The sequence below is a fragment of the Heliangelus exortis genome, chromosome Z (genome assembly GCF_036169615.1).
Source record: "Heliangelus exortis chromosome Z, bHelExo1.hap1, whole genome shotgun sequence".
Classification (NCBI taxonomy): domain Eukaryota; kingdom Metazoa; phylum Chordata; class Aves; order Apodiformes; family Trochilidae; genus Heliangelus; species Heliangelus exortis.
The window spans coordinates 67,952,689-67,970,201 of record NC_092454.1 but is presented as its reverse complement, the minus strand read 5'-3'; the positions used below and the strand labels follow the sequence as shown (position 1 = coordinate 67,970,201).

At 38.3% G+C, this 17,513-nt stretch overlaps 1 protein-coding gene across 1 annotated transcript in view; it reads left to right on the top strand.

Moving 5' to 3' along the window:
• The first annotated feature begins 504 nt into the window (after positions 1-504).
• HAPLN1 (hyaluronan and proteoglycan link protein 1) overlaps positions 505-17,513 on the top strand; it is a 64,140-nt gene continuing 47,131 nt past the window's right edge. The window contains exon 1 of the mRNA XM_071731091.1: positions 505-773. The gene's annotated coding sequence lies outside the window, so the exon portion shown is untranslated. The remainder of the gene's footprint in view (positions 774-17,513) is intronic.

Genomic DNA, 17,513 nt, shown 5'->3' with positions numbered 1-17,513 from the left:
CAATTAGATGTTGGGGGTAAAACAAAAGCACAAGGGGATCCTGTTAGGTCCAGCTGTTTCCACCCCTCCACCCACCAGCACCCTCTCCTTTCATGCATCAGTTTCTCCCGGTCTGAAACCACGTTCCCACCCTCAGACTTAATGGCAGGGTGGGGGGGTAAATAAGGAACGGGAGCTGGGAGCAAGCAGAGGGAAGTGGTCAGAAGTGTCACGTTTCTCAGGGTGTCACACACCCTAAGTCCCTAAATTCAATGATCCCTTCAAGGGGAACTCTACCGATTTTTTTTTTTTTTTTTTTTTTTTTTTTAGCCCCGTGTAGTTTTTAGCTCGGGACTTGTGTGCTTTTCAAGAGGCTTTTTTAGGTGCGGATTTGGGAGGGCTGGACCTAAGGGGCGAGGACAGGGACCTGGAGGGCAGGGTGCTGGGACGGGGTGGGTGGGTGTGGGGGAGAAACCGCGTGTGTGGGTTTATTTTTTCCTCTCATTCCTGGGGTCTGAATGGAAAGCACGTTGAGCTGTAATTAAGACATCTCGGAGGCGTACTTAACTCATGACGTGTTGCTTTTCTTTTCCTCTCGGTGAGAAAGTGGCTCTCTCTTTCCTGAATCAGGTCCTCTGCCACCCAGAGCCACAAAGAGACATTCGGGATATAGGCACACACACGCACACACTGACTTAAGGTGAGCACCAAAAACTTCCTCTGCACTTCGCTGTCCTGTGTTTCAAACTGCTGGAGAGTTCTGAGAGCATCTCAACTCGGGAGCTCTGCGCAAGGTAAAAAAAAAAAATTAAAAAAAAAAAAAAAATTAAGAAAAAAAAATCAAACTTTTTGGGAAAGTTTTTTACTCCTTTATTTCTCTAAGCTAGATGGGGACGCAGCAAGCAATGACTGAGGCATCAGCTCCAGCGCTTGCACTTGAAGGGATTTTCAAGAGATCTAATTTGGCAGCTGAGGAGGGGGGGGAGAGGAGGAGAGAGGGATTGAAACTGGCTAACTTCAATGCGTTTAAGTGCTCTGTGTTACCAAAGGAGAGATCATATTGCAACTGCAGATTCCGCCTGAAAGACAAAAAGTTGTATACTTCTGCTCGGTGCCTTCCTCCTATGGGACGATACATTTCACAGAGACTTGTCTTTCTTGTGGGATTTCTTCATTCAGTCAGAGACTTTTAGAAGTTTTTAGGATGTAGGAAAAGGAAGACAGTAGACTGAAAAAAGAATTTCAAGGGCTGGAAGTAGATTTGCATACAGTACTGACCATCCAGTTAGGAGGAAGAAGTTTTTTATAAGATGTGATAAATTACATACTGGTTTTATAACTGGCTATTTATTATTTACAGAAATGACATTTGGCACAGGTTTTTGTATTGTCTCTACTCACCAAGAAAGTTAGGATGCCATAGTATTTTGAACATGTAGCTGCACATTAGGTGGTCCATGGCTGTAACTGTATCATTTTGCTGGTTGTTTGCTTGGATTTTGGAGTCAAATATATGTGTATATATATATAGGAGTACTAAAAAATGTTTTTTCATGGCAAAACTACTTGTGTGGTAGGTTTAGATACTAAGGATTGGAAAGCTTTTGCATGCTTTTATTAGTTTTATGTTAGTGTATCATTAGAAAGGGGACTTATTAGTGCTAGGACCTTTCAGTGTGGAAAATGTTGCCATGTATGTTGCTGTGTGATGTCACGTAACTGATATAACATCATTAGAAACTCTAGGAACCTGCAATGTGTACAAGGGAATAATATAGGTTGTTAGCAGCAATGAGTTTTTATTAATGGCTTAATACTGTTTTAGTACCCGAAAGGGGGAAGAAGTGACTTGGAAAGATTCCTATTGTTTAGTTAGGGAAACATTGTTAGGAAAATGTGTGCAGTGGCTGTTAAAAGGTAGATGCAGTGAGGCTGTGTAACTATGGATACCCACCCTCTCAGTAAACACAGAGTTTACTACAGAGAGACAGAGTCCTTTCAGCATGTGGAGAAATGTATCATAAACACGAAAATTATTGTCTCCTCTTCTGTGGAGAGGGAACCAGGTGTAAGGAGTCTTGTTCCAAGCTGTGTCATGCAGGATGCCACTAAGTCCTTGTGATACAAAAAGACAGCTCATGCCTCCTAGGCTTTTCTTATCTAATGGAGGCAGGTCTTCAACTCATGTAAAGCATAGCTGAGTGGAATTGCTCTGAATGCATCATCTGAATCTCTAACCTATATGCACTTACATGTTTTAGTAAAAAGGGGAAAGGGGAGAAGGAAAAATACAACAAGAAGTAGAAGAAGGAAAAAAAAAAAAAAAAAAAAAAGGATTAATTTGTGATACTTTTCAACATCATAGTTAAGGCAAAAGTGCAAAAATAAGTAAAAAAATTTGGGTAGAACAGCTTTTTCAAGTTAAATTTTTTAAAAAAAGGTCAGTGTAATAATGAAGACACTGCTACTCTGCAGTGAAATTGTGCCAAAAGGAGTGATTTCTGTAATAAGATTCTTGAATGTTTAAGGAGATTCCAGTAAGAAGGAGAAAAAAACCCAGAAACCTGTGTCATTATAAAGTATTATCTACAGCAATGTCCCTTTCAGAGACATGACTGACATTGTAATTCACAGCAATGCATCCTTTAATTACAGACGTGGTGGGTTCAATTTCCTCTAATTTTCCCTTACTGTGCTTATAGAACTAGCAGCACACTAAAAAAGCCCTAAAGCAGAGCAAAGGCTCAGGGCTGTGGGGCAAGAACTTTCAGAAAAGGGTGGAGGATATCTATGGCATGCTGCTGTGCACCTTTATTTTTCATTTGTAAAAGGATGAGAAGACCATTTTCTCCTGAAGGTCTGATTTTACATTATTATGTGACTAGAAGACATATTTTTGACCACTATTGATCACATTCTGGAGCCAAAAGAACTTTAAAATATTAACATTTTTATGTTAATAATAATTACTTAATCGTGTCACCTAACCTCCTTGCCTTCAGTAAAAATATTGACTAGAAATAACATTGACTAACCTTTAAAACATCTTTTGAGATCTTCAAGTGAAGGGTGGCTTTGTAATTCCTTATATTTAAATATATTCAGAGCTCTCCAAATCACTGCAAGGATTAAAGTGTGAGAGAACTGAAATTAGTATTTTCAGCTTTTCATTTGCCTTTTCACTGAAGCAGTAGTTAAACTGCCCATGGAAGCTGAAATACTTTGCATTTCTGTTTCCTTGTAAACCTGACAGTGGATTTCATTACCTAAAACTCTTTGGAAATGAAAAGACTTGGAAACAAATTCTTTTCATATGACAAGCTGCCTCTGTTGGTTGTGAGGAAGTATTAGACATTCTGTCTCCACTGTTAGTAACTGTAGCATACAGTACTTGGTTTGAAAAGGTAGCTTGTAACTTGTAGGTAACACGGTCTTTGGGGTAAAAAAAAAGACTGCATATACTTAGGATTTCTATCAATGGTGTTTAAGGAGGATTAGAGGAAACAGCTGGCTAAACAAATATTAGGTGTAGAGTGGATGCAGTGGTATAAATTAATAATGCAGTTCTTTATCTGCTGGATGAATGGGAGGTTTTGTGGAGATAAGACAAGCTAAACGTGGTCACTGTGTGCCATCTAGTGGATATTGAAAAGCGTCTTTACTTTTTTCTTTTTTTTTTTTCTTTTTTTTTTTTTTTTTTACATTCAGAGCATCTGTAACTAATACAGGAGGAATTTAACTGTAAGTCATTAGTTTTATTCGGTTTTACTATTAAAAATTATCAGCTAGCTTTTTTTTTTTTTTTTTTTTTTTTTTTCATAGATTTTTAAGTGCTTATTGCTTATTAGATCTGATAAAATCAATTCAGCTTTTATTTAATGCCATTTGCTGCTAATATCTATTTCCAAAACCGTTTTAAATAATTCAGTGACATATAGCCACGAATTCACACTTAGTTTGAGATATTGAGCTTTTACTGTAAAAGGTAAGAGATTTCTTTACAAATATGGTGGTAGGAAAAGCTATGTTCAAGAGGGAGGATTACAAAGCTCCATCTAAAACACCTTTATCACATAGGATGTGCTTTTCTTAAAGCTCCATTTGTTTTGTTTTTGAATATTTTGTCAGTGATAGGCATAGACAAAGAAAATGTCTATTTCTCATAGCAAATAAAAGGCCATAAACCCTCTCCATCTTCTTTTTCTCTGCATGTCATTTATTTCTGCCTTCTTCAGACCTCACACATGCTTACTGCTTGGACTGTCCTTTCTCTTTATTAGACCATGGAAAATTACTTTTTCATCCTCTGGATTTTTTATTCAGTTGTTGTTCAGGTGCCGTCAATACTCAGAGCTATAAAGGATCCCATGAAATACCCAGGTTTTAAGCAGGCAGCCACCCACCCATCTGGATATACTTTGCAATTGGTTTTACAGTATGTGGACATCTTACATGCTTTCACTTCCTAAGGTTTTTAAAAATTTCACCATCACAGATCCCACTGCAGTCATCTCCTAGGCACATCAACCAGGTGATGAATCCATGGTTCTGACCCTATGTTTTTCAAGTAGATGCTACAATGGCTACTGGAGCAAAGAAGAACTAAAATACTTGGCAAAACCAAGCTCCCTGCCTTTTCCTTCCTCCCAGTTTTCATCACTGTCTGAGCAGTGAATCAAATGGCAACATCACACTTAGCAGAACAAACAATTTCCATGTCTTTCTCATTCACGTAGCTCTGAAAATACATTTATTTTGTTTGCTTCAGAATGGAAATCCTGAACATGATCAACAGCTCTGAAAACAAACATTTAAAGCACACATTAGGAAATCACAGAGCATTAATCTGCACTGACTACTTGAAAAACTTTTCTATAGAGTTACATGAAATATTACTGTAGGAGGTTGTTAACATGATGCATGAGTTACTGGCTAAAGTGAAAAGGAAATCTGCCTTTCCATTAATCAGGGAAGTTTACAAATGAAAGCCTAGGAATGTAAAATACCACATCAGCAAATGGACTGATTGATTTGATGCTGTGCTTCATAGGTGGCTACCTTTCTTTTTCTTTTTTCTTGGCCTGGCACTGTGAATCACAAAAGCTGCTAATGGAATCAGACCCAAACTTTATTAATGAGAGTTTTTTCAAGGCAGAAACTCTATCCTTGGACAAAACTTTCCACTAGAGTCACTGGCACACCATGTCTCTGCCATTTTCTAGGGCAGGACACATCAGATATTACAGCTGAAGCTACATCATTAATTGTCTGGCATAATAGGACTCAGATGATAAGACCAGAAGAGTGTCCCTGGATATATGCCTCTTGTTTCAAAAAATATCATCTTGGAATTTTTCTAATAGCAGAAGACCATTGTCTTGAGACAGCTTTTCATTTATAATATCTCCAAATTACTTTAAATGTTTGCAGCCTACAAGGAGCATATGGGCAATGGAGACAAGTTACATTACAAATGTGTTTGGCAGGAATTTAAGTAGTAGAAATCAAAGGTTTCAAGCTACTCCAGGGGAAAGAAGAAAGAAAAGTTACTTAGAGGTGGTTCAAATTGGGTTTGATCTCTTTTGGTCTGTACTTTTGCAGGTGCATGTAGTAAGACTGGGTTTGCTTGGGGGTTTTTATGTGTGTTGTATCATGTTATTTTACATACCTCATATCATGGTACCTGGCAATTCATCATTTGAATTGTATTAATAAGTATCAGTCCATTATACCATGAGGTATCCTGACATCTGTCATGATTAACATTTCTTTAAATTCAGAATTTCTTTCCTGCAATAATGCCTATACACATGGGAAAGAGGCAACATGTGTACACCTAAGCATATGTATATAAATGCCCACATGCCCTATTAGAATGTGTAATTTTTAAATTTTTTTTTGTTTTTTACCCCAGTGATATACCTCCTGTAAGTGATCCTTCTCTGGGAGGGTTGGACTTTTTGGTCTTTCAAGGTCCCTTCCAACCCCTAACTTTCTGTGATTCTGTGATTAAAATTGAGTGTGTAAAATGGCAGGCTGCAGTTGATTTGTAGGCTTTAGCATAAAAGCTGTTACTCCCCATTGTTTTAAAACTGGTGATTCATTGCTCTACTAGTTATTAGCTATCAGAGCTTGGCACTTACATTTTAGAGGATCATATACACAAAAGGCATGGTACAATACCTCTGATCCGGCAAAAAAATATATAAGCAACTTTAGTTACATTAGTAGGTCAGTGAAATCAATAGAAACTCAGTCAGGGTTCAGTGAATAAAACTATTCATCTATTTGCAGATGGCATCTGTAATACTTCACATGACTGATCAAAAAGCAATGCATAAAGACCCTAACCTTTAATCTGTTTAGCTTTATAGGCATAAGTACCTCAGCAATGTCAATAAAGTGTTAATAAAAATTCACATTTCCAAACAGTGGACAAATCAGGACCTACACCTGTGGTATCCCTGTGTGGAAAAAGTAGGTGTTTGTAGGAACATAGGAAGAAAACTTTCATTGCTAACATAACTTCCTAAATTCTCAAATTGTGACTAACAACCCATCTACTTATAAATATTTCTGAAAATACACCCCAAAATATCATGCAGTGGTTGTTGTCCTCCAGCATACTTTCAAGCAAATGAAAAACCCAGCCCTGGGCCACATACAGAAGTACTGCCTAGAAGTGGGAAAATCGCATTGCAAACGCTTCTGTTTTGTAATAGCTGTGAAAACTTTATATTATGGGCCCAACCAAGAGATTTATAAGAATCGTATCACGAAAAAATAAAATTACAGTCGGTGCAGTACTATTTGTTTTATTGAAATTGCAATGATTCGTGTTGCAAATTCATCAGACGATAGTGGTGCTGCCACCTTCTGATAGGCGTTGCTCATTGCCTGTGGTAATTTTCTCCCATCTTCTAACAACCAAAATGCTGTATGTATAGTATTGAAGTTCTGCATTTTTAATTTCTTGTGTAACCAAAGCTAATGGGTATATTGTTACTTTCAGATGTTTCAGGATTTCCAAATGTCTGAAGAAATATCAAATTTTGCTGAGTATTTGTAAAGCATTTCTTTAATAACTTTGAGTATATAGATTTAAAATAGGTCTACAGGGTGCCATTCAGTTTTTATTAAAAGTCAAGCAGGCAGCAGATTTTTTTGGTTTTTTTTTTTTTTTTTTTCAGTTGTTTGGTTTGGGTTTTTTGTTCCAATGTATTTATTCTTTGACTGGTGTGATCAGAAAATTTTTTCAAAGGTGTGCTGAAATAAAATGAAGTTAGACTCAATGATTTTAAAGTTCTTTTCCAACCTAAATTATTCTAAAAACTGTATTGAGGCAGTTACTGTGCATGTGGTGGGGTGTCTGCTCACCTCTAACATGCCAGGCTGTTTTGGTGTACTTTGGGGCCTTAACAGTCATCTCTGTGATCCAAAGAGCAACTGGGGGACAGTGAAAATCATCTCTCAAATGTTTTCCAAATTTTGCACAGATGAAACCGTGGTAATTTGGATGTTACTATTTATAAAGAAAATTACAGGCTGTTATATTTTTACTACTAGATATTGATTAGAAAGCTTGTTAAAGCTGATTATTATCTGGCCAGATTGAATGGCACGGCTGTTCTCTCAAATATTATTGCAATTGAGAAAAGACACAGGAGTCTTTAGCTTTCACTAAAGAAGTAGGCTATCAACATATTTTCAGTGCCAGGGTGAGAGGCACCATGTTCTTTATCCAGTGGCATGTGTAAGTGAGCACATAGTAGGAGACAGAGAGAAGCACTTGGCTGCTGTAGCGGGGTTTATGTCTCTCGACACAGCTCCTTTGAGCCCATAAACCACATGCCAGAGGAAATCCAGTTGCACTCCAGATGTGTGATGCACTGGTCCCGTTCTGACATCATAAAATATAAAGAGAGGAGGAAAAAAAAAAAAAAACCAAAAACCCCAGGAAGAAGTAAAATGTCCAAACAGAAGCCAAAAGTGTTGTGCAATTAAATAAACAATGAAATACATATTCTGGGAAATGCGGTGGGAAGGAGTGCAATTTTAAACCAGGAATCTCTCAGAGTAGATCCAATTGTCAGCTTTGGCCACAGAAACCCCCACCAGTGCTACTACAGGCTTGGGGAGAAGTGGCTGGAGAGCTGCCCAGCAGAGAGGGACCTGGGGGTGATGTTTGAGAGCCAGCAGTGTGCCCAGGTAGCCAAGAAGGCCAGTGGCACCTTGGCTTGTAGCAGGAATAGTGTGACTAGCAGGACCATGGGAGTGATTTTGCCCTTGTACTCAGCCTTGGTTTGGAGAACAGGTATGAGGAGGGGCTGAAGGAGCTGGGGCTGTTCAGCCTGAAGGGGAAGGTGAGAGGAAACCTTGTTGCCCTCTACAAATAGCTGAGATGAGGTTAGAGTGAGGTGAGTGCTTGCCTCTTTCGAGCACAGATCCTATGAGGAGAGGCTGAGGGAGCTGGGGGTGTTCAGGCTGGAGAAGAGGAGGCTCAGAGGAGACCTCATCACTCTCTACAACTCCCTGAAAGGAGGTTGGAGCCAGGGGGGGGGTTGGTCTCTTTTCCCAGGCAACTCTCAGCAAGACAAGAGGGCACAAGAGGTCTCAAGTTGTGCCAGAGGAGGTTTAGGTTGGACATTAGAAAGAATTTCTTTACTGAGAGGGTGATCAGACATTGGAATGGGCTGCCCAGGGAAGTGGTGGATTCTCCATCCCTGGAGATATTTAAAAAGAGACTGGATGTGGCACTCAGTGCCATGGGCTGGGAACTGCAGTGGTAGTGGATCAAGGGCTGGACTTGATGATCTCTGAGGTCCCTTCCAACCCAGCCAGCTCTATGATTCTATGATTCTCTTCTCCCCAGTGATGTGCAATAGGACCAGAAGAAATGAGTTCAAGTTGTGCCAGGGGAGGTTCGGATTGGATGTGAGGAAAAACTTATTCACCAAAAAAAGTGGTGAAGCTTTGGAACTGGTTGCCCAGGGAGGTGGTGGAGTTGCTGTCCCTAAGGGTGGACAAAAAACAGGTATATGTGGTGCTTCAGGGGATGATTTAGTGGTTAAGGTGGTGTAGGACTGATGGTTGTACTTGATGGTCCTTTCCAACCATGATTCTATGACTCTGTGAAAAGAATATTTGTCAATGTGTTCCAATGGTTCTCTTTAGTACCAGTGTCTGGACATATTGAATGGGTGACTTATTTTTGTGCATCTGCTGATTGATGCATATTCTATTATTTTATCTTAGGACTGTTGGTTCAAGCCCACACCATTACTGAGTTACTGCAGTTTGTTTGTAACAAACTCTTCCTGACATTTTATTGGGGAAATACAGCTTTTTATTTCTGGCTGATTATGAGTTTCAGCAAATCTGTATTTCTCTGACATGCAATATAGAAAATAGTAATTTCCAAAAGCAAACCTGCTTCTGCTGCTTCTGCATTCAATAATATTTTTTATATTTTTTTTTCCTTTTTTTTCCCCTTTTTTTTTTCTTTTTTTTCCTTTTTTTTTTTTTTTTTTAGTGATTCCAGAAACTGCCAGGGAACTATGATTTACTGGGTTTATGTTTTTTAAAAAATATATATTACTACCAACTGTCCATTTTATATTGTTTCTCACAAAGAAGTTAGATAAAACCTTACAGATGTAGAGTAATAATGGACACCACATGTGGGATGGCAAGAGCACACCCTAACAACTGTTTCTAAAGAGAGGAAGATGGGGGTCTCCCCTGTGAAAATACAGGGGTCTCCCCTGTGAAAATACACTGTCTTTGAATTCGTTTGGCACCAAATAATCAATTTAGCATCTTTGCTCCATCAGGCTGGAATATGCCCTAAACTATAACCCTAAGTCATTAGAATACCAGGATCTTGGTCCAGTAAGTTTTGTTTTTCTGCCTTCCACAGAAAGGCCACCTATGAGCTATGGTTCTTTTGGCAATGGTGTTGCTGTACTATTGTGTCTACTTCAGGAAAATTTATAGATAGTCTTTGTAGTCTGGAGGGAAACCAGAGGGAAGGATATGCCGTTTCTTCTGCAGTTGAAAATTTTCAAGTTCAGTTACTGTGCAATGTGCAAATAAATACGACCAAAAAGTACAAATTAAATACTCTGTTGGTCAACAGCTGTAACTTTTTATCCCAGTGTTTTTGGCATGAGTATTTTCATTTTAGGAACTCTTAAAAGATCTAAAAAAAACCAAAAACAAAAAAACCAAAAACCAAAACTAAAAGGCAATTCTGGTTCTTTTTAGGTACATAAATTCCTCCCAGACTTCAGTAAGGACAACATAGCACAGAGCAAATACATGTGGGCATACCTCCAGGAGAATTTCTTTCATATTTCTCTGTCAGAGAAGCTTAAATGTGGCAGATGGCCTAGAAAGCATAACAGTCTACTCTTGTAATTCTCATAACATTTTGTGGGTTTGTTTTATTAGGTCATCAGTTTTAAAATCATAATATAAGATAAGAGTCTTAACTCCCACTAAGAAAAGTCTTTCTTGGCATTTGTGCTTGCAATGGAAAGCTTGAATATCTGAACTGCAGAAGTAAAATAAAGAGTCCTAACAACATGATTTCATCTAGCAGTTCTCTGTATCAGTGGGTTCATTGACACTGAAAGGGATGTTTTCATCTCAGTGGTTTCCAATGGCAGGAAAAGGGCTCAAGGCGCTCACACAGAAATACCAAAAAATCTATTTAAACATAAGCAAAAACTGAAGGTGACTGAACACTGGAACAGGTTGCCCTAGGACAAAGCATCTCCACTCTTGGAGACAGTCCAAACCCAACAGTACCCAGACCTGAGCAACCTGGTCTAACTGATCCTGCTGTGAGCAGGGCTAGGCAGTCTCCAGAAGCTTCTTCCCATCTCAGCTAATCTCTGGTTCTTTGCCTCTTCCACTCAAATTCATATTTGCTCATGTACCATTTACACTCACAGCACTGAAGAGAAAAAAGAGTAATTGATTTTACATAGAAAAGGCTACGGGTTCTTTCTTGGCTGCTTCAACATACTGAAGAGCAAGAATAAGGAAGGACAAAATTATGCTAAACCTCCATCCACTCTAGCAGTATTTTCCGATGCCATTCAAGAAAAGAAGGGCAAAAGTAGTGGGAAACAAAGAGTGAAAATCAACACAATTGTAATTTTGCTTTTCTTTAAACAAGACTAGAGAGGTGTGTGGAGGAAGCTCTCCCATTCTGTGCATGGTAAGTACTGCTGTCAAATGTTGAACAGACCTCTTAAAAATATGTTTGGCTGGATCTGGAGAAGGAAGCAAAGAAAGACAGTAAACATAAAGCAAATATGTATATATAAAAAAAAAAGGTACAGAAAACATAAAGCATATTTACACAACATTTCCCAATTGACTCTTCAGTTTCCTATCAGGCAGCCCTTAATTGCTCTGGGCTTTGACCTTTAATGCAATTCTCCAGCACTAAACTGATCAGCATCTCAGGATTGACTCAGGAATCTATGGGTACTTCATGGCTGATTCAATGCTAGAAGAGCCTTTTGAAGTGTTATCTTTCATCTCAAAATTACTTTAAATGTGTTCCATATAGTGTATTGCTTGTGCAGTGAGGAATGGGCACACAGATTTCCCTATGATGCTGACCTTTTCTTTCCCCTTTTGAAATAAAATCACAGTAAAGGACAGCCAAGGGTCTGTAGGCACAAAATAGACTGTTAGGGATAAGGTAATGCTTACTGAATCCTTCTAGTATAGTTTATCATGTCACACTGCAGGAATTTGAGTATGATTACAAGTCAGAAAACTTTATTGCAAACTGTAGACCAGTACCTTTCTGCTGGTATCCTCCTGCCACTGTGACTGAGAATTTCAAGGTGCATAATGGAGTACCCACAACTGATTTACAGGGAATGGTTATTGCCATCTTAACTCCTTGCTTTTTGAAGAGAAAAAATATGGTTGCTATACTAGCAGAGACAAAATAACACAGTATCAGATTGAGATTCAGGCATCTGAAAACAGACATTAATTGTTATGTTTTAATTATGTATGACTAGCAATAAAGAAAGTGCTACTGAATAGTTAAGGCATTTTACTGCAAAGATACTTTACTGTTGCTTGAGAGGTATAGTTCCAGTTCCCTGCTCAGACTTAAATCCCTGTATGACCTTGAATAAGCTGGGAGCTCTTAGTCTTTCATTTCTCCATCTATAAAAATGGGATGATAAAATTTCCCCTCTTTCCGGTGATGGTATGAAGATACAGATGTTCATGGGGGCAACCTCATAAGCTTATCTAGTAGTGGTATAAAGCCAGGTATAAAATGTGGCTCTGCAACCAATTCAGTCAAGCAAGGCACATAATTACCTCCAGCTCAATGTTATATATATTTCTTCTTGTGACACTGTCCTGAAGAGTGTGTACCTGCTTTCATACAAACTAATCTAATCGTGACCATCTCCAATGGATTTGGGAGTGTTTATAATAAAGAAAATCCAGAGGATCCAAAGGAGAGTGCATCTGTATCGTTGCTCAATTGATACCACTTATTTTATTATTTTATTTATTTTATTTTATTTATTTTATTTTTATGAAAAACTCGTGGTTCAAAAGGGCTTTATGAGCTTTCGTGCAACACTGAATCACAGCGAAGTAGTCACTGAGCTGAAAGCAACAGTTCCTCTAGAAGTTGGAGTAGTTCTCAGCACTCATATTGCTTGGGGCTGTTATCTTGTGTAGTAAGAAAGAAATGCCTTCATGTTAGACTGAAAGAAAGTAGGAAGATTAAAATGGGAGTGTAGGTAAAGACAGCTTGACAGTACTGTGAATTGCATGGGTTTTTTATAAAGTAATCTGCTTCAGGAACTTTTAAATTTGCTTTTAGACAAAATACAACAAACTACCCAGGGAAGATGTAGAAACAACAAAAGCTACAAAAAAATAATGCATCTCTTCAGTTATATATATATGTGTATATATGTATACATGTATTTAGTTATAACTAAAAAAAATACAAAGAGTAATAGAAATTATATATTGACCTTTGTGAATATTTTTCAGTGCTAGGGAATTCACGTTATTCACCTTGTTTAAGTATATTGTGTGAGTAGGAGAGAAAAATCTGGTCAAAATACTCTGAGCAATGAGATGGATGTTCTACACGAAGAAAACAAAAAAGCCATTTCTGGCTTATACTTTATTGAAAATGGTCATCTTTACTTTTGTTTACTTTTCTAAAAGGTAACTCAGCAGCATGAAAAATGTTAAATTATAGTAAAGATTGCATATGCTAAAGTTTTCTAGCTCATTGATTAATATGCCAATAATAAGCCTGGTGATTTTCTGACTTAATTATTCCTTTAAAATCTATATATATAGCTTCTGAAATTTTTAAAAAATTCATGGACTTAAGAGTAATATTTAGGTATTTCTTACTGGATATCCAAAGCAGGTAAAATGGTTTCATATCCTGGCCAACATCATCTCTCATGTCACTATGTCTTGTATGCCATCCTCACTGGCATAATATGGTTAGATCCTTGGCTATTGTTATAGAGGTTTAATTCCTCCCTGTGCTCAAGGAAGGATTTAGTTATCAGAGTATTTGATCTTCTCTCTGTCCAAGCACTGGAAGATGGCTAATTCAAGTTTGAGAAGGCTACTCTTGGGAAGCCAAGTTTCCCATTGCACTGGCAGGCCCTCGTGCGCCACTTCTTAGGCAATGAGAGGCTGCAAACCCCACACTGAGCACCAGCCTTGCAGGATCAGTCTTTTATCAAGCAGTGTTCCTTTTACAAAACATTGTTGGCAAACAGTGCCATCAATCTGACCAGCTAACACATGCCCAGGCCCTTGACTTGACTTTCAGCTAGCATGTCAATCCAATCCTTACTCTGATGATTTCCTAATTACATTTTTGTGGGTACATGCTTGATAAAGTTGTCACAAAATGAAGTTCATAGTTACTGGCACCTGTCATGAAGATTTGACACCACAAAGGACACACTGATTTTTGTCATTCTAAGGAGGATCTTTCAGAGCTTTTCTTGGTCAAGACCATTTTGCTGCAGAGAAAGGATGGGAGACAGAGACCAGAGGGAGGGAGGTATAAAGATGAAGACTTTCCCCCCCAGCTCCTGGATGGAAAACAACAATAGGGAGAGCAACTACTGTGCAGCTGCTCTTCTTGCTCCAGTAACATCCACTGTTTCACCCTCCAAAGTGCAGACAGCATCACCCTTTCTCTTGGGTTCTGTCACAGGTTAACAGCACATTGATACCATGGCTGTTCCAATAGTCCTATCAACTGCCCCTTCATACAAGCTGTCCTGAGACACTTTTGATAGCACACATATCAAAGGGGCTTGACTTTTAAAGCTCTGCATTAGAAATGCATCTCACATTACCTGTGTCAAACTGTCCCCCGTTTATCTTATTCAGCCCAGTCAGTGCAGAGCATCCTGTGCATAATTATTTCATAAGGGCTACGGCACTATTTTGCACACCCTCAAGTACACCCTCATGATAATTTGATATTGAAACCATTTTCCGTGCTCACATTTTAAGCTGAGTAATTATTGCATCAGAACATGTGAGGAATTCTAGAGACTTTAGGGTATTCAAGATTTCAGTGTGAGAGAGGGCATTTATGACCTTAGAGGTTTAGGAAAGCCAACATGGCCTAGGGAAAAGAGCAGTAGGGGATGTTTTACAAAGTGTGATATCTAATACTTTCCCCATTGTGGTTACATATCATACACACTTAGCAATGTGGCAGAAGTGGCACAAAGGAGTGGAGGTTTAACCAGTGTATTTTTAGCACACATCTCTCAGCAGTCTCCTTGTGCTCATTCATCTATGTGGTGGCTGACTTAGGCAAACTAGCTGAGTAGTTCTGCTAAAGCTATCACCTGTGAAAGCATTCATTGTGTTGTATTTAAATAACAGTTGCTACAGTTCTGACATAATGCTTTTACTTGTTTGAACCAAGGAAGAGCTGTGAGCCACTCTGAGACACTCTTCTAGGCATAATACTGCAGGTTTAGCTGGGAACCACTGGGCTGCTTGTGATGAGCTCTTATTAAGGTTTCCTTCAGAACCATGAAAAGAATACTTGGTATTTTCAAATTACTTTTCATCCCTACATCTTAAATTATGTTACAAAGATGGCACTAGGATTAAGTCATCAGCTAAAAGTAGAGATGAAGTTAAATTTACTTCCTCGTTATTTAAAAATAAAAGCTTATGTACTAGAACATATATATGAGCTTTGAAGCAAAGAGAAATCTTAGGGTTTCTTGGCTGTGCACTGCTGTTACCCAGAGAATCTTAAATATGCCAATAAATACAGATGGTGACAACCTCTGTTTGCAGTGTCTATACAATGACTGCAAGCTGTGCACTACTCAAAGATATTGTATGGAGTCACCATGAGACCCAAGTAACAGATCAGCAAGGAACACTTTGCCAGAAAACATTTTCAGGTCAGGATATTGCCTCAGCTGAAAGTGTTTACTGAATTTATAGCATATCACTACAGTAAGGTGTGGATGTCTCTTGTGAAATTACTTAAGGTGTTTTAAAACATCTATAGGATCTATTCCTAGATGTCCTGAGGTATGCTAGGTGGTTAGATTTTATTCTCTTGTTTCTTTACCACAAGTAAACACAAGAAAGAATTTTTAAGGTTTCCACACATGTGGAAGTACATTGGAAAGCAGTTAAAAATTTTTTGTGAGTGGAAAGAAGGCTTCTGGGAAAAGATTAAAGAAATTACTTGGGATAAAATTACAATTGACTAAGAAAGTGGAGGTGCTTAACAGCCAGAAAAGTTTGAAATTAGCATAGAGAGGCTAGGTATTAACTTGAAAGATACTGGGCTGAAGATCTGGATGCTTTTACTTTCTGGGATTTACTGCTTGTTATGCCATGAAACAACAAGGAACTGCACTATATTCCTCACTGGGTACCAAGCATGAAACCTTTCACAGCAATCACATCTTTTATGTCCTGTCAGAACAATATTATTTTTGAACTTTTTTCCAAAACTTCATTAAAAGGTAAATAAATAGTAAGTAAATGGTAAAAGTGATGAATAATTATACATGAATAAATCAGCTAAGGTCTAAATATTGTTTCTGAATTCAGAGAACGCAGTGAAAGTCAATGTTGTGGTAAAGGTGCTATTTATAGCTTATACATTCAGAGTTTACACTAGAAATGAGTTTATAATGGAAAGTATGTTGGCTTGTGAGAGTTCCAGTACCTTTTTTCAGCAAAACCTAATTTGAGCCATTGAAGTGAAGGTGTTTGCAGTAGAGGACTTTATGTTAAGGCTTTTTTTTTCTTTTTTTTTTTTTTTCCTTATGACCAATTTGAAATCCTTCATAAAATATATGTGCCAGTCCTTTTATAGTAAAAATGAAGGGAATTTCTTGGCTCTTAAATAACATCTGGCTTCACAGGCTTTGATGCCCCTGTTGTTAAATAGAAGTCACCCACTAACTCACATGGTAACTGTGAGAGACAGTGCACAGCCACAGCACATTCTCAATTCTTTCTCTGATTTTGGTTTTCTCCTTTTGCTGTCACTCTGCTCAGAAGAGATGTGATTTGTTGCAACCACTGTCTGCTTTATGCAGAATCATCTGTCAGGTGGTGCTTGGATGCGATGAAGGATCTTGACTCAGTTTCCACTCCTGTTCCCCCACCTTGTTCTGTCAGGAAACATGCAGTCCTTCCTGCAGCCATATTTTTGCCTAGCTGCTAAAGTCTAGTCTATAATCTGGTCTGTTTAGTGTAGTGTTTATGGATTTAAAGCTAGATTACAACTGAGGAAGAACTGTAACCCATGTAAAGTCCACCTGGAACTGAAGTCCCAGTCGGATGATCAGGCAAATGTGTTCCTCTTCCCCAGCTCCTTGCCCACATTCTTAGAGAAAAATCTTGGTTTGTTGTTACAGTAGCTCTCTGCTTCCCATAGAAGAGAAAGTATCAAATTTCCTTTTTTTTTTTTTTTCCTTTCAGTACAACTGAGGCACTGTGACTCCCTGAGAGTAAAATGCCTCTGGTATCTAAAGACTGGAATTGTTCCATCTTGACACCAAGAAAGATCAAAGCTATATGCTGCAAGTTAGTCTAGAAGTGCAAGAAAATGGTCCTTACTCTGCATTTATATAAAACAGATCCATGGCTATACCTCAAAACATGTGTCATGTAAATATCAGCTGGAAATAGCAGGGTTCAAAGGCATGAATCTTATGGAATGTAATCTTTTCGTGGGATGTTAGAGGTGCAAAACTGTTCTTCATCAAACACAGGCTGTCCATGCATGCTTTTATGTCTATGTCAGATTTAATTAGAGCAGTGACCTGATTTTTCAGAAATATATTTCTAATGTCTACAGTACTTCCAGTGAGACTAGATCATCAAAAAGCTCACTTATTATATTTATGCTTTTCTGATGGTTTAATTTTGAGGCTCATGAAAGTACTTTAAAAATAGTATTCATTCCTCAAATTGTACAAAAGAGAGGGTATTTT